The sequence below is a fragment of the Pteropus alecto genome, unplaced genomic scaffold (genome assembly GCF_000325575.1).
Source record: "Pteropus alecto unplaced genomic scaffold, ASM32557v1 scaffold94, whole genome shotgun sequence".
Taxonomy (NCBI): Eukaryota; Metazoa; Chordata; class Mammalia; order Chiroptera; family Pteropodidae; genus Pteropus; species Pteropus alecto.
Window position 1 is genome coordinate 1,865,423 of NW_006437736.1, and position 25,893 is coordinate 1,891,315.

Here is a 25,893-nt window from a genome sequence, read left to right on the forward strand (position 1 = left end):
CATCTCTCTCAGTGGTTAACTCTTTGGGACAGACTCTGACTCCTCCATCGTGAGGTGTGCAGTTTTTTAAAGAGAACCCCCAAAATATTAGATTAAAGCTCTATTTCCATCTAGCTGTACTTGAAATGAAGCTCCTATCTATGATTCCTTGTACAATTTTTCAATTGATGCTGTACTTGGAAGAAGAAGACAAAGATACTATTCACAGGTAGTCTTCAAGTTCCAATAACAGAGAACACGATTTTCTGAACTCTGAGCCTGATGTTGTATGGGATGAAACTTCTGGGGGTCTTGGGGTGCGAGTGAGTGTATTTTGCATGTGTGGCCAAGGAACCTGGCTGTGATAGATAGAACCACTAGCCCAGGTGCTTCGTTCCCCCACCGTAGTGTTCTGCACCTACATCCTGGCCACGGCCCTGAGGTGGGTGGACAGTGCTTCCCTTTGCCTTGACTTGACTTTGCTCAGTGGAATATTAATCAACGTGATATGATAAAGATTTAAAATATGCCTCCCTGCTGGGGTTTTCCCTCTTGTGCTTCTGAACCACCTCACATAGAAAAATCATGTCTTGAGAAGCCCTGATCCTCGGACTTTAGCCCCAAAGGGGCTACGTGGAACAGAGCTGATCTGACCAGCACTCAGACCTGAAGCACAAGCAGAGCCATCTCAGCCGATCTGTCAACATCTGAATGAGAAATACATGCTTACTATTAAACGCCACTGCATTTTGGGGTGGACTGCTATGCAGCGTTAATATAATAATCACTGACTAATACAAGAGGAACAGTAGGAATGCCAGAATGAGATTAGAAAATAAACTGAAGATTAAAAAATATTTGGAGAAATTATGAGTGTATTAGTCAGGGTTTTCTAAAGAAAGAGAAACAATATATATGAAATAAGGAATTGGCTCATGTGATTAATGAGGCTGACTAGTCCCAAGATTTGCAGTTGATAAGCTGGAGACCAGGAGGGCTGAGTTCCAGTGTGAAGGCCAGCAGACTCAAGACCCACAAAGAGCCAATGTTTCAGCTCAAGTCTGAAAGCAGGGAAGTGGGGTGTGGGAAGGTGTCCTAGCTTCAAGGCAGTCAATCAGGAGTAGTTCCCCCTTGTTCAGGGGAGGCTCAGCCTTTTTGTTCTATTCAGGCCTTCAACTGATTGGCTGGGGCCCATCCAGATTGGAAGGGCAATCTGCTTTACCCACTCTACTGATTCAAATGTTAATCTCATCCAAAAATACTCCCACAGACAAACCCAGAATAATACTGGACCACATATCTGGGAACTCCATGGCCCAGTCAAGTTGACACATAAATTTACTATCACAATGAGCAAAAATGTTCCAAAAGTAAAGAAAGAATAAGACTGAATATTGAAAAACCTCGTAGAATATTAAACAAGATAGAAAAGCGAAGCCCTTACTAGATACATATAGTGAAACTGAAGCACTTTAAGGATAGGAAGAAAACGTAAGTGCTTATAGAGAGAAACTACAGGTCAAGTACAAATGGATAACTATTGGCTTTTAAAGCAATACAATGTGGTGTTCAACCTCTAGCCGCTGACTGTCTGAGTCAAATTCATCTGCACCAGTACTAGTGACACATCATTGTGTAAGTTATTTAACTGCTCTGTGCCTTAGTTTCCTTTTTTATAAAAAGAGCTAATAATAACGATACCCCTTTTATGAGGGTCTGTATGAGCAGTGAATAGATTAACCTGCAGTGAGTACCTGGAATAATACCTGGCACACAGGAAGTGATATGTTATGTTTACTGGTATTATTTATATCAGAATTTTAAAATGAGCACCAGATGCTGGATGACAGTGGATAATATTTTAAAGTGTTGTGTAATGAAAATTTTGAACTTGTATTTTACATTCCACTCAACTATAAGTTAAAATTAATATATGACGCATTCTTACATGTTTGAGGTCCCACAATCTTTACCTTTAAAATGCCCTTTATGATAACAGTCAAGGAAGAAGAAATATGGCAGGAAAAGAACCAGAGAAACATGGGATTAATGGTAATAGCTCAATAAAAGTTGATGTCGCTTAAACAGTAACTAAAAATACAAGGAAAGGAAAATTATAACTATGACAGCACAGAAAGAGAATCTTCTTGCTTAAATCAATATGGTAGGAGTGCGTGACTGGGTAGGTATACAACATGAGAAATGAAATCGTACGTCCATGCAAAAATTTGTGCACAGGTGTTCATAGCGGCATTATTCCTAATAGACAAAAAGTAGAAACAACACTGTCCAATGACCAACGAATGGATAAGTAATATGTGGTATTCATATAATGGCATATTATTTAGTAATAAAAAGTAATCATACATTCTACAACATGGATGAACTTTGAAAACACTGTGCTAGGTGAAAGAAGTCAGTCACATACGTATTGGGTGACTCATTTATATGAAATGTTTAGAACAAGTGAACCTATAGAGACCAAGAGTAGATAGGTGGCTGTCTAGGGCTCAGGGGTGGAGGGTGGGACGGAATGTGAGGAGTGACTGCTAATGGGTACAGGGCTTCATTTGGGGGGTTCAGGAATATATTCTAGTATAGACTGTGGCAATGGTTGCACAATGCTGTGATTGTATCGAAACTACTGAATTGCATACTTTAAAGAGGTAAATTGTATGATATGTAAATTATATCTCAAGGAAAAAAAGAAAGTTTTAGAAAATTTAAACAAAAATGCTTTGGGAATAATTAAGAACAACACAGAAAAATAATTTGAGGCAAAAATCACTTCAAAAGGTCATTTTAAACTGATAAAATAGTAATTCCAGAGTTAAGATAAAAGAATCATACATTTTAAAGGTCAAAAATAAGAAAAAATATAAAAAAATTTAATATATTAGATGAAAAATTTATAAAAGCACAATTCTTATGAAAGACTTCAATACACCTTTCTTAGCCTTTGAGAGAATAGGATATAAAAAGAAGAGAATGACAGGAGATGTAATAATTTAAACAGTATGATAAAATTAAGAACATATAAATATAATTATATTAACATCAAACAGAATACACCTTTGTAAGCATTCATGTGATGTTTACAGAATTTAATTATACAGTAGAAATTACAGAGGCCACATTCTCTGGCAGCATTGCATTAAAGCTTGAAATTAATCACAAAGTATAATCAAAACAATGTGAGAAAACCACTTGAAAATTAAACAACATTCTATTAAATAAGGATTGGTTCAAAAAAGAAATAAAAATTATAATTATGTGCTATTTAGAGAATAGCAAAAATGAGAACAATATTTATCAAAATCGATGGGAAAAGGTTACCATTTACCTAAAGTCAAATCCCTCAAAAGCTTCCACTATTAAATAGAAAATATTGTAATTAGAGTAACTAAGCATTTAATTTTTTAAAACTCACTAAAATAACACTAAAATCAACATCAAGAAAGGAAGCACTGATAATGTTAAAAATAGATATTTGTGAAATATAAATAAATAAACTAGAATTCTTCTTTAAATTCTAGAAGTAATTCCTGGATTCTGAGACTATCACAACACTAGAGACTTCTCAGAACAACATATAAAATGCCAAATAAAATATGGGGGGTGGGGTTGAGATTTTAAATGCATGGTTTAGCTGGCTAGGAGGTAATATAAATCTTAAAAGGCCAAAAACAAAATAAAAAGAATGAATGGAGAAAGGTAAGTGAGCCTTTGTCTTCAGGACTTGTCATTGCCTGGTGACCTAAAATGTGCATTTTAAAGGATTCTATGCATGATGAGGACAAGACCCATAATCAGAAGACAAAACCTTAGACACACAGATGAAGACTCTTGCATAAAGTCAAAATCATCTAAGATGAATGCCATCTTTGGTGATCTAAAATTTCTCTCTCTCCCGCTCTCTCTCTCTCTCTCAGAGATAGACGAAATGGATTCTAGTCTTTTTTGTATTTGACTCAGGATCATGTGAAAAAAAAAAAAAGCAAAAGATAAAAGATTTCACCCAGGGAATCCTTAACACCAATTTTATGCTCACGTCAGTTTTAACCGCCTTGATCCCTGCCCTCAAAAATAATATTAAAAATATAGTTTAAAGTGTTCTGGAATGACAATCTTCACTGAGCTACTGGCATTAGCAAATGTATTCCTTTCTGGAGAAACGCACCTTAAATTTATACCTTGAAAATTCCCACAGATAATGTTCCACAAAACATCATCCCATAATCATAAATCACAGGACTTATGTGAGAAATTAAGCCACCATAATGCACGGCAGCAGAAACAACTAATCATACCCACAAGGATTGTAGATATAGAAATGGTCAGATAAACAATATATAATTGGATATATAATTTATTTAAAACTAAAGCAAAGTGATTTACATTTCAATGCGATCCCTATCAAAATCCCAATGACTTCTTTTTTTTTTTTTTTTTTTTTTGGCAAAGGTTAGCGCAGTGCATTGGCAAAAAACTCCTTCCTAAAATTCACATGTAATCTTAAGGGACCCCAAATAGCCAAAATAATCTTGAAATGGAAGAACTAAGTTGGAGAACTTACACTTCCTGATTTTGAAACTTAATAACTAGCTACCAAATCAGAAGGAAAATTAAAAATAATGATTCTCAATGACCAAATAGGACTTATCCAAGAAATGCAAAGATCATTTTATTATGAGATCTATTAATGAAACGTTTCATGTGAATATGTTTAAGAAGAAAATAGGAATAACAGTTTTAACAGACGAAGAAAAAGCAGTCAGTAACATTCCAAGTACATTCTCTAAACCCCAAATTAGTTTTTTGGGGGTAAATTAGTAATCAATTTTTTTTTTTAGCACAGTAAGACTTTATATCTTAAACTAACTACCAACATTATCCCTAAAGTGAAAAAACTGAAGAGAATTTCCATTAAAACCAAAGGCAAAAGCAAGCAAATAAGATGCTCTTTGTCGTTTAGCATTGTTCTGAAAATTCTCAGCAAAGCAATTAGCATGAAACATGAAGCAATATGACTCTTGAAAAGATGACAAAATCATCACTTTGCATAATAATGCAATTATATTCTCATAAAACTCAAAAGAATCCAGTTTTGAAACATATCTTTTAGGTTAGTTTTGTAAAGTAACTTCATAGAAGGTATTGTTTTAAATCTGTATATTTCATAAGTATCAATAATAATCCAACGAAAGAATGACAAAAAAGACATTTCACAATGGTAACCAGAACATAAAATTCTGAGGAAAAGAAAAACTTTTTGAAGAATAAATAGGATCTATGGGATACACCCCCAAATTTGCTGAAAAATAACAATGAACATTTTTAACGTACAGGCAAAAATATTCGTGTATGAGAAATTCGTACATTCAGTCTTCTGAAATTAATTATGGACTTCATGAAATCCCAATTACATTCCTAATGGAATTTGTTTGGACTTTATTAAATCTTTAAGTCCACCTGGGGGAAAAAGAGATCATACAAACAAAGCAGATTATTAAAAAGCTACTGAGAACTTTTTTTAAAGAGTGATTAAGAGGAAATTTTCCTACAAAAAGAAATGAGTCAAAACACACAACCATCAAAATTGTGTGATAAAAGGAAAAGGAAGATCATTAGAGGTGTGTGGCTGAGAAACAGGCCTGGTTCCTCACTGAGAAGAGAAACCTCAGACATCAATGAGAAAGTGAGAGATTATTAAGAATATTTTTAGAGAGCGATTCACTATTGGGTAAGGAGAATAAAATTACAGCCTCAAGTGAACCACTAAAAACAAATTGTGTGCTGATAAAGAGTTAAACATAAAAATAAACAAATATACAAAACCTAGAAATCAGAAAACTAGGGGGAAACACGGATGAGTCTTCAACTGTCTTCAGTGGGCCAGGACCCACCAAGCCCACCTCCCTCCTCACCCCCATATCCATCCCATCGAGTCCCATGGAACCAAGGACTAAAGCATGTCATGATGCTTCCCCATCTCTCCACCTCCGCTCCATGTCACCAGCCCAGGCTACTCACCCCTGGGCCACTAAAGTTGTCTCCATGGGTCTTCTGGTTTTGCACCCTGCCCGGCCATTCCTCACCTAGTAGCCGAAGTGACTTTCATCACACACAGATTAATTGCATCACTGTTCTGCTTGCTTCTCTTTCTGACTATCAGTTGTACTTAGAATACATTCCGAAGCCTAAAAACTCATGTTTTCTGATTCTTCGCCACCTCTCTCCAATCCCAGTTTTGCTCCCCTCCCCTCCCTCAATCTGCTGCTCCAGCTACATCACCTTCCATCAGTTTCTCGAAAGTAAAAAAAAAAAGGGAAAAAAACAAAAACAGGCAGCAAAAGAAATAACTAAAAGATCGACAGATCTGATTACCTAAAACTTTAAACCCTCTCTACATAAAAATCATCATTTAAAAAAAATCATGAATTCCTTTCATCATGAAGAAAGATGATGAACAAGAGAAAGATATGCAACAAATAACTAGACGAAGATTCGAATACACTGCGATTTAACGAGACTTTTCAAATTAGTGAGATAAGAACAAACATTCAGATTGGAACCTGGGTCTGGAATAGCCCAGGCAATTCACCAAATAAATGCTTAAGACAGGGAGGTAAACATGTGAGTTTCTTCTTTAACCAAAGAAATGAAAGTTTGAACTATCAGATAGCATTTTTCACCTACTTCTTTGATAAATACATTTTTTTTCCTTTTAAAAATGTTTTATTGAGTAAATGCAGTAAAGTATGTACATGTTCGGCATACAGCTGGCTTCCTTTTTACATATTTTTTAATCCATAAAACCACACCCAGATCAGGTTATAAAACATTTACAGACCCCCAGAAGCTTCTGTCGAGCCTTTCTTAGTTAATAACCCCCCTCACAAAAATAACCATCATTCTGACTTCTATCTCTACAGTTGCGTTTGGCCTGTTCTTGAACTTGATAAAAAAAAAAAAATGGAATTTTACAGAATGTACCTTTTGTGCATCTGTCTTGTTTGGCTCAACAAAATACCACGTAGTTGCAATTATCACTGGTCTCTTGAGGTTTTCTTTATAAACTTGCTGTGTGGCACCCCATTATATGGCCTCTATTCTCCTGTGGAAGGACATGAGGACTGTTCCACTATGGCCCTAATACAGATATGTCTGCCAGGAACATTCTCGTGCATGTCTTTAAAGAGCATGTATGTTTATTTCTCTTTGATACAAACCTTGGAGTGGATGGCCTGGGTCATAGATTTGGCATAGATAATGTCAAACAGTTTTTCAAAGTTATTATACCAATATACTTGGTGCTCGGCCCTTTTGAAATGAAGACTGGTGCTCTTTCTAGTCATAGAGAGTGAAGGTGAAATGCTCCTTTCTCTTTTTCCTCCTTCCTCCCCCGCTTCCATCCTTCTTTCCTTCCTTTTATCTTCATTTCTCTCTCCTCATCCCCTCTCTGTCCGTTAATCTCCTACTCCACTCTCCCCAGCCCCAGCCCCTTCCCTCCTCTTCCCATGCCATTTCAGACCACGTACAGCTGGAAGATGCTTCTGGCCTGAGCGAGCCTGTAAACCAGCTTCCAAGCTCCTTGCATCAGCGGCTGCCTAATGAGAGGCACAATCTGCGGTCCAGTGAGGTCTCCACCAGCCTTATGTGTCTCGTGGAGCTGTGCTTCTGCCAGCAATTACCTCCGGCCTCCAGTTAACAGAAGGGGTAGAACATCTGTATCAAGAGCGATGAGCAAGCCCTTGCCCGGATTCCTCTGGACCTGGAGTGTGCAGCAGGAGCCGGCAGGGACACTCAGTAAGCGGGCCATCCATTACTTACCCCCTGACAGCTCCTCAGCTCCTCCTCTGGTCTGATTCCCTTGCCTAGGGGAGATAACTTAGTTTCTGCTTCCGGAACCAGGTCTCTGGCCAGTACTTATTATTTAAATGGAAGAATAGGGAGAAAATGCGGCGTGGAACGCAGATTCTGAAACAGAAGCATGCTGAGGCATGCTGCAAAGGTAGTCGGGTCCCGATGATGAGAAGGCTCAAGTCTCCAACAGCTTCTCTTTTCCAGTGGGGAGATGAAGGGTTCTCTTACAATTACATCCCTTTCACTCACAATTCAATATTCACGTATTTAACTCTCTCCTCGCACCTGCCATGTGCCAGGTAGCGGGAATTCAACGGTGAGGAAAACAAAAGTGATCCTTATTGTGACGCTCACTCACAATTCAATATTCATGTATTTAACTCTCTCCTCTGCACCCGCCATGTGCCAGGGAGCGGGAATTCGACGGTGAGGAAAACAAAAGTGATCCTTATTGTGACGGTTCTAGACCAGTCATACCTTAATCGAGCAGTTACTCATCTGTTTCATGTGGGGAAGGGATGCAGAGAGTATGAAGGAGGGATGAGATCGAATGCCAAGGTTAGAAGGTCAGGACGGGCATCATTTAGGAAGTGACGGTTATGACCTATAGGATGAGTGCGTGTTGGGAGCTAAAGGGGTGTTTACCAAATAGCCTAGAATGAGGCTGCCGATGTGCTGTAGGAGAAAGGGCCAGAATTAAAATAGGGCACCAGAAATCTCTCATCTCCCTGGTCGCCCCCATTAGAATTGCATAGGCGTGTGAAGGTTTACTAGTTTCACCTGTTGGGACCAAAAAAAAAGGCGGGGGGAACATGGTCTAGTAGCTATTATTTCTTGAGAGCTTACTCTGTCCCATGCTCTGACGGTATTTTCTGAGGCCGGCCCTTTTATTACGCCTAGTGCGCAGAAGCAGAAGCCGAGGCACGGAGCAGCTGAATAAGCTTCCAAGGGCCGCTGCGCTAGTGCGTGTGAAGCCAAGTGTACAAAGTGTCCCTGTGTTTCGAGGGAGCATTAGTCTGGGCCTTCCCTCTGGCGGCTCATCTGCTGTGAGTCCAGGCAGTTCCCACCCAAACTCGGGGAAGCCAAGAGGTTCCCACCAGGGGTACCAGTTCCCCGAGGCCACGGTTGTTGATCTTGACCTTGCCCAGCCAACCTTCTGAGACATGTCCACCCAAGCAACCTGGAGAAGCCCAGGAGTGGATGAGAAAGCGTGCCCTGTACCATGTCAGGGGGAGCAATCAAGACGCAGTCCTGACATTCAGTACATATATCACCCAGAGAGGATACCCGTGTAACAAGCATGAATTTACTACACAATTTCATGTTAAAAAGTACTTCGGAATATGTTCTTTTTCTGAACCCAATGGAATCTGGCTTCTAGGGCCATCTCCCTAAGGTCATCAGAGAGCTCAGAGAAACAGAACCAGTACAGGAGAGGTTGTGGATAGTTTTCTTCTTTCTTCCTTCCGGGCCCAATCTGCCCAGCTCCCTCTACAAAGGTGGGGGCCTCCCCTCTTCACAGAAATTGCAGTGCTAAAGCCCACCTTTGTGGGGAAAAATGTTCATTCATTCCCTGTAGGGGCAAGTGACATTCAGCTCTCCATTTGCTAAGTGGCAGAAGCAAAATAATACGCAACTTGGTACTTCCTGATGAGCTTAGGGGAGAATCAAGTTACTGTGCGTGTGCGTGTGTGCGTGTGTGCGAGAGAGAGAGAGAGAGAGAGAGAGAGAGAGAGAGAGAGAGAGAGAGAGAGAATGAGAACATCTATCTAACTGGAAGGAAACACTCCAAATATGGAGACAAACTGCCTCCGCATATTGGGATTTGGGATGATTTTTCTTTCTTTCTTCAGACTTTTCTCTATTTTCTAAACTTTCTAAAACTGACATGTATTATTGCCATAATCAGAGAGGAAACAGGAGAAGTCTTCTCCTCGCTCCCTCCTCCTCTCTCTCCTTCCCCCTTTGTCTCTTGTTTTCATTCAGGTTTGTAAATTGCAGGATGCCTTCACTGAACACAAGCTCCTGAAATTCTACCTACTGCGCTTCAAGCTGCGTTCTTGTTCCCTTCTAACTACCATGAGCGGCCGCTATCATCATCACCAGCTTCCTCCCCCCTCACCTGGAGACGGCAAGTGAGAGGGGGTTTCTTGGGGCTGCTCGGATCTCAATTAAGCCAGGAGGAGGGAGAGAGACAACTGGGACAGAAAGATTGAAGATGCCACAGAGCCAGTCCTGCAATTCTGTGTGTTTTGACAAGAGTAATTTAGTTCTAATTACTGACAATAATTATGTCCCAGCCCACAGTGGGAAGCTGTCGTGTTGCGGCCACTGTGGATTCCAAGGGTCTCCGCTTGGACGGTGCCTCTTCGGAAGCGGTTTGGACCTAGGGGCTCTCTCTGGTAAGAAAGGCTGAGCCTAAAGATGAAGGGGACGGGGGGGAGGACCTCCAGGACCTTTCCAGAAAAGACTGCAGGAGACCGGGCTAGTGGCCAGGAGAGGAAGGCGTCAGAGCACCGTCCCGTGGGAGGAACGCCAGCTCCGGGGCCAGGAGACCCAGCTCTGCTGCTAATGTGCTCTGCAAATGCAGACCGACTTCGTTAAGCCTCGATTTTCTCGTCTATAAAATGGCAGGAACACAGTGCCAACCTCACACGCTCGCTGTGAAGATGAACTGGAAAGTTCTAGAAGAGGGGGCCTTCATTGAGTTTTGGCCTCCCAGCACTCTTCCTACCTGCCCTGGGTAACTACACTTCGATTTGTCTGAGGAACTCCCCCCTCCCCCACCCTCTGTTCAGTGGGCACCCCTCACCTGGCTCAAGTATCCCCAAGCCGATCAGTGCACCCAGCTCCAAGGCGCTCAGGTTATCACAGGAAGAATGCGTATGTGCACACTCAGTTACAAAGCCAAATGGAAACTGTACATGTCCCCGAGGTGAGGCCACTCAAGCAAACTGAAACATTGTTTTTTATCTTTTATTTATTTTTTAACTTAAGATGCAAACTATACTCATTCAATATAGAAAAACTGATTAATTCATGCCCATCAGATGGTCTCTTTGTGGAATGCTTTTGGTTTTTAAAAAGCAGAAGTACGAATTAATTATTGCTTAGCAGATGCACTCTTAGACAGAGCCTTCAAAAACATTAGATCGGGGGAAACTGCTCCAGGGGACCTTGGGTGTTAAAAATGATGAGACCCTAATTCCCTCTGGCTCTAACAACCTCTGAGCACCATGCAAACTGGAAGCCTCCTGCCAGGCAGAAGGAAGTGTTTGAGGATTTGAGAGCACAGTTCAACAAACCCGAAACCACAAAGCATTGCCAGGCCAAGGAGGGGATGGCTACGGAGGAGAGCCCCTGCTGCCCCCTTCCGTGGGTTTTCTCATTGAAGTCTCACGCGAACCTGACAGGTGAGATTACTGTCAGCGTTTACAGATGGCAAAACTGAGGCTCGGAGAGGCGACCGTTCACAAGGTCTCCCACTAGAGAGAGAGCGGGACAGTCAAGGCTTCAGAGGCTCGGGTGCCCAGCACCGGGCACAGCTCCTCCGCGCAGGCCAGAGGCAGCAGCTGCCGCGTTTCCAGACCCCTGGATAGCAGCGCAGTCATTCTGTTGCTGGATCCAATAGTTCCAGTGTTGGACCTTCTTGATTCCCCAGATTCTTGAGAGTGGCAGAGGAAGCAGCCCCACAGGTGGGTAGGTTCTGTAGTGTTGCTCCACGGTGTTCCCGGAGCCCCAGACTCATGGCTGTTGTTCCAACCTCAAAGATTTTTTATATCCTACTGCTCAGTTTAAAATACTTCCTGCTAAAATCATCTACCATAAACCACAACTGATTCCTGATCGAGTTAACTCTCAACCTCACTTGCCATAAACATTCTCCTCTTTCTTGGGAACAGAGGGAAAGGAAAGAGCCAAAGGATTTGACCACAAAGCAGAACTATGCCACGGGGCTGATTTTCACTCCTTTTCCCACTGGGTTCCATTTTCTTCTCCTGGGATAGCTATGACTGGAATGGGTTTGGGGCCGCTGATTCTATTTCTTCCTTTTCCTGCTTTGCTGCGTAATTACTCACAGAACACATTTTTTTTTTTTTTTTTTTTTAAAGGCAAGGTGATGAATCTTCTTTCTTAGATGCACTCTAATTATAAATTAGCATTTAGGAAGCCCCTGCACCCTAACAAAGGACTTAGCAAAAAATGTTTTGTTAGTTATTCCTTCTGCTAATATACCACACCAGGATCTGGAGTAGGGTCTCAGAACTCATGTGGGGAGGAGGCTAAACATTTGTGTGACCAGAATAAGTATAAGCACATTCTGGGAGTCCAAAGGAATTCCCAGCCCCACCCCTATCTCCTTCCTGCTGGGAGGCGGCATGGTTGCCTGGAGCCCCAGGCCTAGGATAAACGTTCCATAATACTCTACAACCACAGCCATTTCCTTAACCATTTGGGGTCATTGTTGCCTTGCCTGTAAAATTACAATTCAAATAGTACCAACTGCATTAATTGTTGTAAGAATTAAATAAAATAATGCATAGACTTCGCTTAGAACAGGTTCGAGCAAGAGTAAGTTCTGTATAGGCATTCACTGTTACCGTCGCTCATTTAATTTATAATGTGGACATTATTCTCCCATTTTACATTTGGGGAATGAGAGGCTCAGAGAAGTGAAATAATTTACATGAAATAACTTACACTTCCCGTCTGTCGGACAAAACATGATTCTACTTTCTGGTCCATCACTCTTCTTCACGAGGCTCTCTCATACGTGCACACTCACGCACGCGCGCACGCACGCGCGCACGCACACACACACACACACTCCAGGTTAGATGTCATATGTTCTTTCACTCATTGTATTTCGTACTTCTCATAAGACTCAATGCATTTTGCCATACACAGTTTTGAAGGACACTAACATTATCCTCTTTTATAAATTGCAAGAAGCTAGACTGCAAGACCCTACGCTCTAGCGTTGGAATTTGTCCCAGTGGTGAGCGTAGTGCCTTCCACATAATAATGACAAGTTTCATAACACGCACATATGTATTTGCAGTTGATAACCACCTTTGACTCACATCCCAGCATTCTGTTCTCACCATTTCCCTGTGTATTCGATACTGCTCTCCACATCTAACAATAAAGCAACGGAGCCAAGAGATATGACGTCGCATCGTTCATGAGAGGTAGAACCAAGATGTGAACCTAAGTCTGACTCCAAACTCATGGTTTTTCCAATGCACTACTGTTCCTTCAATAATCAGCTCTGGTGTTTATTGGGGTGGAGCAGAGTGGAGTGGGCTGCAGTGGCATGAGATGGATCAGAGGGACGAAGCACAGTGAGGACAGGTGAGGACAGGACAGTGCGTGCCGGGAGAACGGTATGCATTATCGGACTCGGGGACGAGGGAGGAACAGTATGACCTGAGCGCTGGGCCACATTTCCACAGTAACACCACTTGTCCCCTCGTTTTATTCTAGACTATTATGAGAATGAAACGAGGAGAGGAAAAAAACCTATAAAATGTTGAGGAAAAAAAACAGAGCTCCCTAGAAACGTAAAGGATGGTTAATGTATTCACAGTAACAAGGGACATGACAAGGCTTCGGGGTGCTCTCCCTGTCAGGACGTCCTGACCCAGGGATGCTGACTTCAAAACCAGGGCAAAGCAATCGTCTCTCTCCTCTTAGCAAAGGCACTGCTGGTTTCTCCTTCACTCCAGGGAGCTGAGATGAGTCAGAACAGAAGACGAGCACTAGACCTACAAGGCTCACATCAGCCTGAAAGGAACTGGGCTCCCGAGACGAGCCTGGGTCAGGGTTCTGGCAGGTCGACGAGAAGCAGGTGTCCCACTGGGGATGGCACTGCGGATCTGGGGGGTGCGATGCAGAAACCCAGGCCCGTAGCTTATGGGCAGCATCTGGGCACCCTGAGCCAAGGCAGAGAGGACTCACTTCACAAAAATCAGTTTTATGATCGGAGCTCCAGTTTTTTCAATACATACTATGCAGAAAAAAGATGAGGCGCCCTTTCCACAGGCGAAGAGCCACGCCATGGGCAGGAAGTAGGCTTCACGGAAGTTCACGTCAACTCCAGTGGAGATGCAGGGCCAGAGCAAGTCAGGGGACACCCCACGGGCAGTCGTACAAGCCTCGGGACTGCCCAGGTGCTCATCCAAGTGGAGGTCAAGGGGCTCCATTTTCAGGGGTGCTAGGTCCTGGGCCTGCCCCAGCCCCCGCAAAAAATAAAGAGACCTGGCACCATCTGAATTCAAAGTGAGCTATGTCCCTCCTTTAATAACTGACGAGGTGTGCGCATGTTAGGAAAAGAGTCTCGGAATCACAGCCTGAGCTATGGGCCCACTGCATATTCAGATGTTTCCTGACTCCGATGATCTATTCATACACGAGTCCAAGGAGCACATGAGAGCGCCAGCGATTAAACATGTGGTGTGATCAGGGACCAGGGCCACACATTAATTCATTCTTTTTATTTTTCCCTTTATCGAACATGACAAATAAAAGGCTGTCCCTGACTTTAAGAAGCTCGTATGAACCAGACATGTAAATAAATTATTATGTTCTTTGAGCAAAGTGTCATGCCACGGGCAAGCACATTTCTGTGAGGGCTTGGAGCAGAAGCATCTTAATCAGACTGGGGGAGTGAAGAAAAGCTTCCAGGAAGAGATGAGACTTAGCTTAATATTGTAGAATAAGAATGAATCCACTGGATGATTAAGAGAGAGAAGGGCATCTGGGGGAGTGTTGAGTTTACTCAGTATGCATCTGCTGAGGCTATATTATGTGCCAGGGACTCTGCTAGGGACTGGAGACATAGTAGTGAATGAAATAAACATGGCCCCTGGCTTTATGGAAATGGTACCTCGCTACTTCGCCATAGACACGAACGTAAGTGCCCTGCTGGCATTCCGGACAGGAACATAAATTTGAGAGAGATTTATTTCCTAAATGCTGATAGTGAGGAAATGGAGGCGGGTCAAAGAGAAACCGGAATTGAGCTGGGTGTGAATACAACCAACAGCTTTTCATCTGAGGCCTGGAACCAAAGTCCTAGGGAATGGAGTGAGGAGACAGGGCAGCACGTCGATACTATAATAAGGCGGAGTCCAATGAAATAGCTGAATCTCCGAGCCTTTTGGTAGAAACCAAAGCTTTATCACCCAGGGAGAGACGTGGTGTGGATAAAGTGGAAGGCGAATCCCCGGGTGTTCACGTGACAATGGCTGGAGCAGAAGAAATCTGTTAGGAGGTGGCACGCTGTCTCCCCTCAATAGCCGCAAGGCAGAGAGAGGACAACCCTTCAGCTCAAGGGTCACTTGGCAAATCTGCAACAAGGAGTGACTGGCATTCGCCAGGAAGTGGAAGGGAATGGGGGGTGCAGGCGTTGGTGACCCCTGTGAGAGGAGTCCCCCTTCAAGGACTCCTGGAGAGAGGGTTTGGATAGGACTGGGCCACTACAGACTCCGTGACAGAACCGAGGCAGGGTAAGAATTTTGGTGTGGTCCCAGAGAAGTCAGGGGGCCCTAGCTCAAGGGCCACCATCTCGTGTTTAGTGAGATTCCCTCTCTGAGATCAGAACACCAGCTCTCGGGCTAAGATCCCTGCAGAGATGGAATGGCCGAGAAAGTCTAGTGAGCCTGACTGAGCAGGACACCTGTGCCATCTCAGGCCAGAGCCCTCTCCCCTCAAGCCATAACAGAGGAAGACCGGCTGACGTCGCCATTTGTGCTCCGCTTTCCTTCGATGCCTGTTTGCGACGTGACTCCTGGTATCTCGACAGAAGATGCATGGCCATGGCTGCTCTCCTTGGAAAGAAAGGGTTCCACCTATTTCTGCACGGGGAGCAGCAGCTCCCTTGCAAAATAGAGTAAAAGAAGTAGAAGCGAAATCACGGGCCCGTGTTGGGGACAGCAAGGAACTTTGTCACGGTTGAGTGATACGAGGGTAAACGGCGAATCACGCCCCCGTATCAAACGAGCCTCTCCCCTCTTAGCTTCCACACTCCCTCCTGCTCCTGTTCCGAAACATCTCACCTCTCATTACCTGTGAGCCTTCTCTGCCTCACCCAGCCTCACCACCGACTGGCCACATGGCGTTAGGTTGGGGTGATCTCAGAATAAACCAGAACATCTCACTGCTTTCTGCAAGGCCTTTTCCCGGAGGCACAGGCCTTGAGGCCCGAGACAAGAGCCAGGTAGTAAAAGGAGAGGTCTGGGAGAGGGGTCATGGGGCCTCACACCCTGGTGTCAGCTGATGACACAGTATTTATTGTAGGAGAAGTTTAAGGGAGAGGAAAGAAAATGAAGAATCCAAGGGCAGGATGGGTGAGAGAACGTGCAGCAAGGGGGCAGCATTCAGCCTCATTTTATAAGTAAGGAGGAACCTCAGAAAGCTCAGAGAGGCTGAGTGACTCGGCAAGGATCACACAGCTCCTAAGTGGCAGAACTGACCTGCGAATCAGGTCAAATTTCAGTTCCAAGGCCAAGTTGGAAATTACATCATGCCCGTAATAATAATCCCAGTTAACACTGGTTGAATGTTTCCTATGTGTCAAGCTCTGCTCTAAGCACATTTTACGTGAAATAACTCACCTAATCCTTACAACAGACCATGAGGAAGGTATCAGAATTCTGTCATATGACACCATTTTACAGATGAAAATACTGAGGTCATCCAGTTAATGGGTGATAACACCAAGATTTAAATCTAGACAGTCTAGTTCCAGGACTGATGTTCTTAACCTCTGTGTCATAGTGACTTCCTAGTTTTTGCTCATGATTAGTAATCGCTTCACGAAGCCCTTGCTGGAGAAATCTGCACAGGACAATTCATCAAAGGCAAAGTAGCCCTTGATTTTATTAGCTGGGACTCGGGCTGAAAATCCGATGTGGAGATCCCGGTAAGATGAACGTGGCAACACGCAGCAGCCTTTCCCCTGAGATAAACTTAAATGACACTCCTCACTCCGATGAGACTCAGGACCAGCTCTAGCTTCACTCCAAAGCCGTACCTCAGATCCCATGAGCGTGAAGGAAGGTCAGCTCCCATGGAAGGGACAGAGTCCTCGACCTGCATTCCAGATCGTGGGGAGGGAGAAGGGACACCTACAGAGGGCTCTGAATTCGTCCAGGGAGGAATCTGGACCCAGGTGAAGACTGTCACCATTAGTTGTGGACAATCCCATCCTACAATCGTTTGGGTCCCTTCCCGGGCAGCTGGTCTAGGAACCTCATTCTCCTGACTAAATGAGGAACCAGCGTCCTGAGGCTGGGACTGATACGAGAGAAGGGGTTAGACGGGGCTGATTCCCCTGAATTTTCAACGTTAGATCCTCCTCGGAGTCAGTTTGGGGTGGAAGTGGCCCCAGCTGCGGGGAACAGAGAGTGAGGAAAAGATACTAACAGCATCTTCAGCATATGGTGGCCCAGGACATGTGCTTAACTGCACACAGAACGACCCTGTGATTGGTAAGAAAGGTGAGAAGTGAAGTCACTGACCAGTCTCCCCTCTGCTGATTTATTTCCTTACCCCGCTGCTGGCAGGACACTCCGAGGGAGGGGTCCTTTATTCTCCCACTTGTACCATTTCCTGGGGTGTGAAACCATTGCAATCGGGGCCTCTTGGGCAATGGGCTCTGCTCCTGGCACAGAGAGACCCCTTTCTTCTCTCAGTGCCTACAGTGTAAACACTTAGGTTCAAGGCTCTGCCTCTGCCTTTCTGAGCTGTGCGACACCGGGCATGTCACTTCACCTCTCTGAGCCCAGATTCCCATCTGTAAAACCAGGACAGATGATAGTGACGGCACCTAATTCGGTGAATAATTAAATGAAGGAGGTGATGTAAAATACTTGGCCTCACGCTTGGCATATTATGTCAGTACATGTTTGCTGATATGTTTCCGCCTCCCCCCATCCCCCCAATTTTACGGAAGTGTAACTGACAAATAACAATTGTATATGTTCAAGGTGTACAACATGTTGCTTCTACACGTGCATACACTGTGAAAGGACCGGCACGGTCAACTTAATTAACACCCCTTATTTCCGAGGTAGGAGAACGCTGTTGAAACAAATCTCAATTGGCACCAACTCAGGGATTTTTGCTACCCCTACATCTGCCCGGTGAGCCACACTCTTCCCCGCCACGAGCTGCCGCGCAGTCAGCTCCCTCTCATGCCACTATGACGTTCCGCAGCAGCCAGTGGGGAATACTGGATGGGTGGGAGCGTGTGGCCCAGAGGGCGAGACAGACATGGCGGACTGACTCCTGGAGACAGGAAGTCAGAACCCTAGATTCTGGAAACAGTGCATGCTGCAATGCTCACTCTGTCCCAGTGAGTTCTGGGACTCTTCTTCCCAGAAAGTTTAAAATAATAGTCAACAAGCAAACAAACCAACCAATGAATTAAATAGAGAGAAAGCATTATTTTACCAACTTGAAAATCACTAACCTTTTTCCAAAGAGAAAATGGTTTGTTTGTCTTTCACAATGTTTTTGGAGTCGATGATCCTGAATACAGTCCTTGAAAGAGACTCTCATAAATCTATATATGTACAAGTTAAAGAAATAATGGAACACTTAATTCTGAGAACCAGCAGTTCTCAACAACTGAAAGACCCCAAATGCATTCGCCTCAAACTCTTCTCTCTTTGGACCCTCAGGCCAAAGCCTCTTGCTTTGGAGAATCCCTATTCCCAGCTCCCTCTGAGGAAACTGGAAGATTCCCCACATCTGTTTCTGGAAAAGGCCAGTTATAGTTTCCTATGGTTGCCATGACAAATTACCACAGACAGTGACTTAAAACAACGGAAATGCATTGTCTCCCACTTCCAGAGGCCAAAAATCCAAAACTGAGATGTTTGCAGAGCCGTGCTTCCTCTGAAATTTCGAGGGCAGAATCTTTTCTTGCCTTTTCTTGCCTCTCATGGTGGCCCTTGGCTTTGTGGCAGAATAACTCCAACCCTGCCTCCATCTTCACATGGCCTTCTTCCGTCTCTGTGTCCTCACTTCTTTTTCTAAGGGTACCAGTCATTGGATGTAGGATCCGCCCTAAATCTAGGATGACCTCGGCTTGATATTCTTAGCTAAATGTATCTGCAGAAGCCTTGTTTTCAGATTAAGTCATATTCTGGGGTTCTGGACGGATGTGAACATTTGGGAGCTACTGTTCAATCCACCACCGGACCCTATCGTCTATTTCTTTGTTTTATAAAGACAGCTCGATGTTGATCAACTCAAACGATCTTCCTCAAGCTTAGTTACTAGGGTGTGAGGAAAAAAGGGGAGAGGACCTGGTCTACACTGACCTGGAAGGATTTTATGATGCTGTGAGCAGTGCTAGGAATAGCACTAGGAGCTGCCAGCTCCTGCTTTTAGTGTTAACCTCATCATTCACCAACTCTGTGACCTTGGATGACTCACTTAACTGCTTTAGGAGCTCCATTTCTCAGAGAAGGAAACGGAGGCAGAGCGAGGTTTAGAAATAGCTAAGCACCCACCAGAGTTTTTGTTATTTCTTCCATAGTATAGGTTATTACTTGAGAGTAGCTCACCAGCCAAAGATTATATTTCAAGTTCACCTTTCGTCTAGCTGGGGCCCTGCGACAAGATCTTGCTGATGGAAGGTGTGTCATCTCCAGGCTGAGTTAGTTAAGAAGTGGTTATAACTGTGCCATCCTTATTTCCCCGTACGCAGACTGAACGAAGGGGACTCTGAGGGCCTAGGAGAGGGTGGAGACCCCAAACCTGAACCTACTACATGGAAGGCTGTCCAGTAAACAAGGAGCACAAACGTCAAACTAGGTGAACATTGTCGCTGTTAAACTGTCACTTAGATCGGGGACTTGATTTGTTATAGCACATACTATCACCCTAAATAATGCCCTACTCAAAGTCACGGAATGAGATACAACTAAAATCTCTCCTCAAGCCCCATAGTCTAAGATATGACAGGGAGTGAGATCTGGACTCAGGCCAGCATCTCCATCCCAGAATCAAGATAAGCTTTTGGCTGGAACAGAACTTATCCTAAATCTCTCAGGAATCTGAGTCTGATGGATGTGGTACAGAAAAGCAAGTGATGAGCGGGCAGGGAATCAGAGTAATCCTGGAAAGGCAGACCGGATGAATCAGCTCGCCCCCGAGGGTGAGCTTGGGGCCACATCTGGAGGGAAATCGCGGCTCGAATGGGCACGCCTTTGGTTTCTGCAAAGGGAGATGTTTTTGAGATGTGGAGTAACCTCTTCCAGACTCATCACTTGCTTGTTTTTCATACAACCAACCCGACACAGAGCGATTCTCAAAGATGTTTTATTGTTCTTTTAATAAACCCAAGCTCTCTCCTGCCACAGAAATGTATTGGCCTAACGTAAAGAAATCCCTAACTACAAATTCAAACATCGGATATTAAAAGTCGACCGTTGGCATTAAAAAAAATAAAATAAAAAGAATGCTTCTTAGTGTAGTACTTTCCTTTGAAAAGCTTTTGTGTTTTCCCATTATTGAAGTGACGGTACTTTATTCAGCCAAACATAAGAAATTTGAAGCCGTTGTAGAACATCCAGAGGAAGTTTGCGGATGGAATTTTCCGTCTGAGATTAAAGGCATGTTTGAGCAAATGCTTAGCATTTTATTACACATAGGAGATCACATCAGAGCAGGGCTGTGAGGTGGTGGAAAGGCCTTTATTGCTGTATTTAATGCCCTATGTGACACTTAGTTTTGTGCAGAATACTGCATCTGAAGCCTGACAGAAGCGATGTTCAGGAATTCATCATAAGGTTTTGATCTTTGGAACCCCAAAGAAACTCAGATCCAGCCATCCTGGCTTCATCCCAAGGGAGAGACATTCACAAGGAATGATGACAAATGGGGAAACTCAGCAAAGTTTTCTCATCGGTTGGGTTTGTGCCCAAAGCCGTATGCAGAGCTCTCTGGTCAATGTGACAGAGAATGATGAGGTGTTCACCTGAAGCCTGAGAGGGAGGGACGGATCGGCTCCAGCCCCGCGGGGCAAAGCCCCACCTTTACCGGATGACAACATTCAAGTCTGAGAGAGAAAGAGAGAAGAGGACGGAGAGAAAACAAAAAAGAGAGAGAAAAAGAGAGAATCTATTATCCCCCAGCCCTGCCTTCGCATGTAGTCTCCTTGCCCACTTGCACATCACTCCTAATCAGATCTCCAGAATTGACCTCCCAGAGAGAACAATGAATGGAAAGCAAAGCTGGGGGCAGGGGGAGGCAAATGCTTCAGATGCATCTCACACCCTAAAACTCTATCCTGCCTCAAAACACAACCATCCCTCCTACCACCTCTGTGCCCTTGGGAAGGTCCCTGGTCCTTCTGACTTGACCTCCCTCTGATGATTGACATGGGCAATCAAAGGAGCAGAATACATCGAGTTTCTAGAGCAATGTCCGGACTCAGTAGAGGTGGTGCCTTTCCTAGCTCGGATCGAGACAGGCCCTAGAGATGAGGGGGAGGTCTGAGCTGAACATGGAGGTCGGATGGAATCTGCGGGAAAAAGGAAGATGGCAAAGTGAGAGGGGTGACGGTCGGAGAGGGACTCAGGAGTCGGATGACGAGACAAGAACTGGAACGAGAACTGGAATTCCTGGGTCAGAAGAAACACGAGCCAGGCTCACTCCGTGGCCGGAAGACAGGTCACGATGACATCCCCAGCCCGGTGACAGTATCCGAGGATTTTTTTGCCTCTGCTTTAGAAGCTGGTTAGTTCCAGAGCCCGAGGCAAGCCGGGCCTGCTTTGGGGACTAAATGTCCTGTGCTCCAGGGGATCTGGGATATTGGGGGCAGGGAGCCAGGCAGGTTATTACGATTTCCAGGTGCCAACCTACAAAAGAAGTGGAGTCTCTGGCAATCACAGGCCAAAGAACTGCCAACACTTCCGACAACTGTCATTTGATTTAATTGTTCTGGGGCAGCATTGCTCAGCAGTAAATACACTCAGGAGGTTCAAAGAGAACCTGGACTTCCTGTTGGCCACTGGGGCGTGATGTGGAGGGATGAGGGGATGCGGACAGCTGTGAAGAGAACGGTGCTGCCCTATTGTTCTGGCAGAAAAAGGTCCAGGACTCTGAGCTCAGCCGTTCCTCTTCTGGGTCCTGAGCTCTGATCTGGAAATTTATCTTGTTCAGAGTTCTCTGCCCTCCGAGGGAGGCCAGGGACAGCTAGGCTTTTGCAGGTCTTCCAGAGACAGGGCGTGAGCTAGGGGTTTTCCTTAACCAGAGCTGTTAAATGAAGGTTCTATGAAGTAATAATAATCACTTAGGTTTATTGGATATTTACAATTTTCAAATCACTGTGTAAGTGTTTCCTAAGGATCATCTCATTTAATCCTCTAAATCATCCTATGGATTCAGAACAATTATAAACCCATTGTTTTGATGAAGAAACCGAGGCTCCTGTATGTTGAATAACTTGCCCCCAAACACGCAGCTGGTCAACAGCCCAGCAGAAACTCACTCCAATGCTCATATCCCAAACTGCACTGTCATGATGCCAGGAACCTAAGAGCCTGATGAAGGCATAATCGGTTGCTTGACTGAGTAGCTTAAAGCATAGGCATAGCTACCATTTGCTTCATAAACTCAGCATCTCATCAACGTAAAGTCTCTGGCCAAAGTCTCAAGTTGTCTCAGCCTTTCCCTCGTGGCTGAAAGACAGACACGGCCACAGCCATAATGATTTCATCCTACCTAACACTTACTACCCATTCCTCTGATCCCCTTTCCAGTGAGACTCTTCAAAACAATCTTCCACACCCTCTGTTTCTCCTTCGTCTCCTGCCGTTCACTCTGGAACCCGATCCGATTAGGCTACTTTTCGCACCAGCCCCACTGAAACTGCTTCTTTGAAGGTCACCGATGACCTCCACACGCTCCATGCAACGTCAGTCATCAGGCCTGACTCTCACCAAACCCACCAGTGGAATCTGATACCCATGACAACTCGCATTTGCGAAGCTCTTTCTTACTTTGCTTCCAGGGCACACTCGCTCTTGGTCCCCCTTTCGCCTTTCTGGTCACCCCATCTCAGTCCCCTCTGCCGGCTTCTCCTCTTTTCCAACTTCTAAATATTGGTGTGCCTCAGGGCTCAGCAACCAGACTTCATTTTTCTGTAGCTCCTACACAATCCGTAAGTAATATTATCTAGTGGGTTTGAAACACCATTTATAAACTTCTCACTCGAAATTTATGTCTCCAGAACTAAATTCCAGACCTAAATACGAACCCGACCTTTTGACATTTCCACTTCGACGTCACCAAAGTTTACAAGCCCCAAACTGAGGTTCTGATCTCACGCCCTTCCCCAAACATTTTTCTTCCTCACCGACCCTCTCGGTAAATGACAACTCTCCTCTTCCGGTTGCTCAAGGTCCACATCATTTGAATCGTCTTTGGCTTCTACCTTCCTTCAGCACCCTACATCCAGTCCTTTAGAGGATCCTGTCTGGTCTGTCTCTGAAATAAACCTACAGTCAGCCCAATTCTCACCATCTCTTCTAGGACCTCTTTGGTACAAGCCACCATCATCTCTTACATGGGTTAAAAACAGTAGCCTCTTTTCTCTGTACTTTGACATTTAGTCTATTACATTACATTCTCCAAAGAGCAGCCAGAGTCATGTTTTAAAACACAAGTCACTCCTTAACCCTTAATGTCCTAATCGCCCTCCTTCTCACTCAGCCCCCTTCCAGAACCTGAAAAGCCCGTCCTCTGCCCCTCCTACCTCCTCTGTGATCTTGACTCCTATCACCCTCCCCCTGTATTAGTGTCATTGGAGGTTCTGACCTACTAATAGGTTATGTAATCAATTCAGATCATCATGACCACAATTTTTTTAACAAAATGGAATAAAACAAAATAGACAATATCAGAATGCATTGCACATAGTAAAACTGAGTATTTTTTGTGAAATTTTGAATTCGGTGCATACGTGTGTGAGTATGAGCGTGAGTGTGTGAGAGTGTGTGTGTGCGTGTGTGTATGTGTGTGAGTGTGTAAGTATTTTTTGTGAAATTTTGAATTCAGTGTGTACGTGTGTATGAGCGTGAGTGTGTGAGTGTGTGTGTGAGTGTGTGTGTGTGTGTGTGTGAGTGTGTGTGTGTGTGTGTGTGTGTGTGTGTGTGTGTACTGTATCCCAATATAAAATCTAGGTCTCACTGTGGATCATGGTCCAAAAGTTTGAGTCCCAGCTCACTCTGCTCCAATCCTTCAGATATCTTTTTAATTTCTCCAACCTGTCAATCATACCACCACCACCTGGAAAACTTTGCCAGCTGCCTGGAATTCTCTTACACCTGTTATCTGCTCCCTAATTTCCTTTCAATCTTTCCTAAGGTCCACTTGATTGGAGAGGTCTCCTCTCATCGTATTATATAAGATAGCACCCCATCTCTATCCTCCCTGTCCTTCTTAATTTTTTTCCATATTGCTTCTCATCACTTGGCATAGTCCAAGTTTTTAGCTAGTTCATTGTCTGCTTTCCTCTATAAGTTCCATCAGTGTAGGGGGTCTTTCTCTCCTGTTCACTGCTGTTTCTAGAGATCTTAGTTTAGTCCCTGGAACACAGTAAAGACTCAGTAAATACTTTTCAGATGAATGAAGCAGGGACAAAGGAGGGCAGCTGCAGAAAGATGCTCCACCTATCACATAATATCAGCGAAGTAGCCAGCAAATTTTCTCTTTCCTCTCATTGTTCAGAAATGGATTCTATGACCACTTCTGGAGCAATCTTGATCAAAGAGGAATTTAACTGTCATAATTGTCTTAGACCAGTCCTGATCCATCTGGGCATGGGGAGAAGCTGTCTACCTGGTGCCTGAACAAATTTGGGTTCTATTAGCCAGGAAGAACTGAGGGTAGGCTGTTAGTAGGTAATTAGCAGGACCACCACGAAGACGTCTTAATTATCAGACATGCTTCAGGTGAGAGATGAGGCTTCTGCTCTTAAGGATTATGTGGTGTGGAGACAGAGGCAGCTCAGAGAGGCTATGCGACTTGTCCGAAACCACACAGCCGACAAGTAGCGAAGCCGTAATTCTAATTCAGGTTGTTCTCGTCTAACAGCTACCCTTCTGAACTTAATGACCTTGACTGCTCCGTGCCTATGAATTTCAGCTTCCTCAACTTGTGAAAAAGGGATGTCATTGGCTATTCGGGATGATGTTAAGGACTTCATAGCAGAAAGGACTAAGATACAATTTGCAAATTTTAGACTTACTCTAAGATTCTGATTCACTGGAGAAAGAATTTTTGTCAGGCAGGACTTTCTCATTCTTCACATGGAGGAACCACCTTCTCCATCTGTGTCATCTGTCTTTCTTGGAAAACCTATTAAGTATATAAAACTATAAAGTGCCTGGACTTGAAGTCTGGACATTTTAGTGTAAATCCCAGCTCTACCTGGGTGGCTTTGGGTAAACCACTTAAAATCTCTGAACTTACAAGTTTTTGTCTATAAAATGGAGATACTGACACTTATCTCATGAGATTGCTGTGATTACTAAATAAGAAACATATATGTATATAATGTGGTATAAAATGATGATGATAATAATAATAATAATACAATTAATTTTCGATGCCCACAATACCCCACCATATTACAACCTTCTGAAGGAGAGAAAGAGCTAGTTAACTCCTAGTTTCTCTTTACCGCGTCCATGTTATATTCCCTGCCCTAAGGCATCAAATCTCGCCAAATGTTTTCCTTTCCAGAGATGGGAATAAGGCGTTTCTCCAGAATATCTGGTCTTTCTCATCAAGAAGAGGTGCAGGCGGAGCATCCTTCCAAATGCTGGGTGTGTTCCACGTTGGGAAGGAAGAAGCTACCCAGCCGGGTAGAATCATGAGCTGAAAGCTTACGGCCTCTCTAAACAGGCAGAGTTCCTCCCCCGGCAGAGCTGAATCCTAGTGGGCCTCAGAATGGAAGCCTTCTCATCTGCCGTCCCCAGCTCAGGACAGGCCCGATTCCATTTTAAACTGCCACTACCTTTTAGC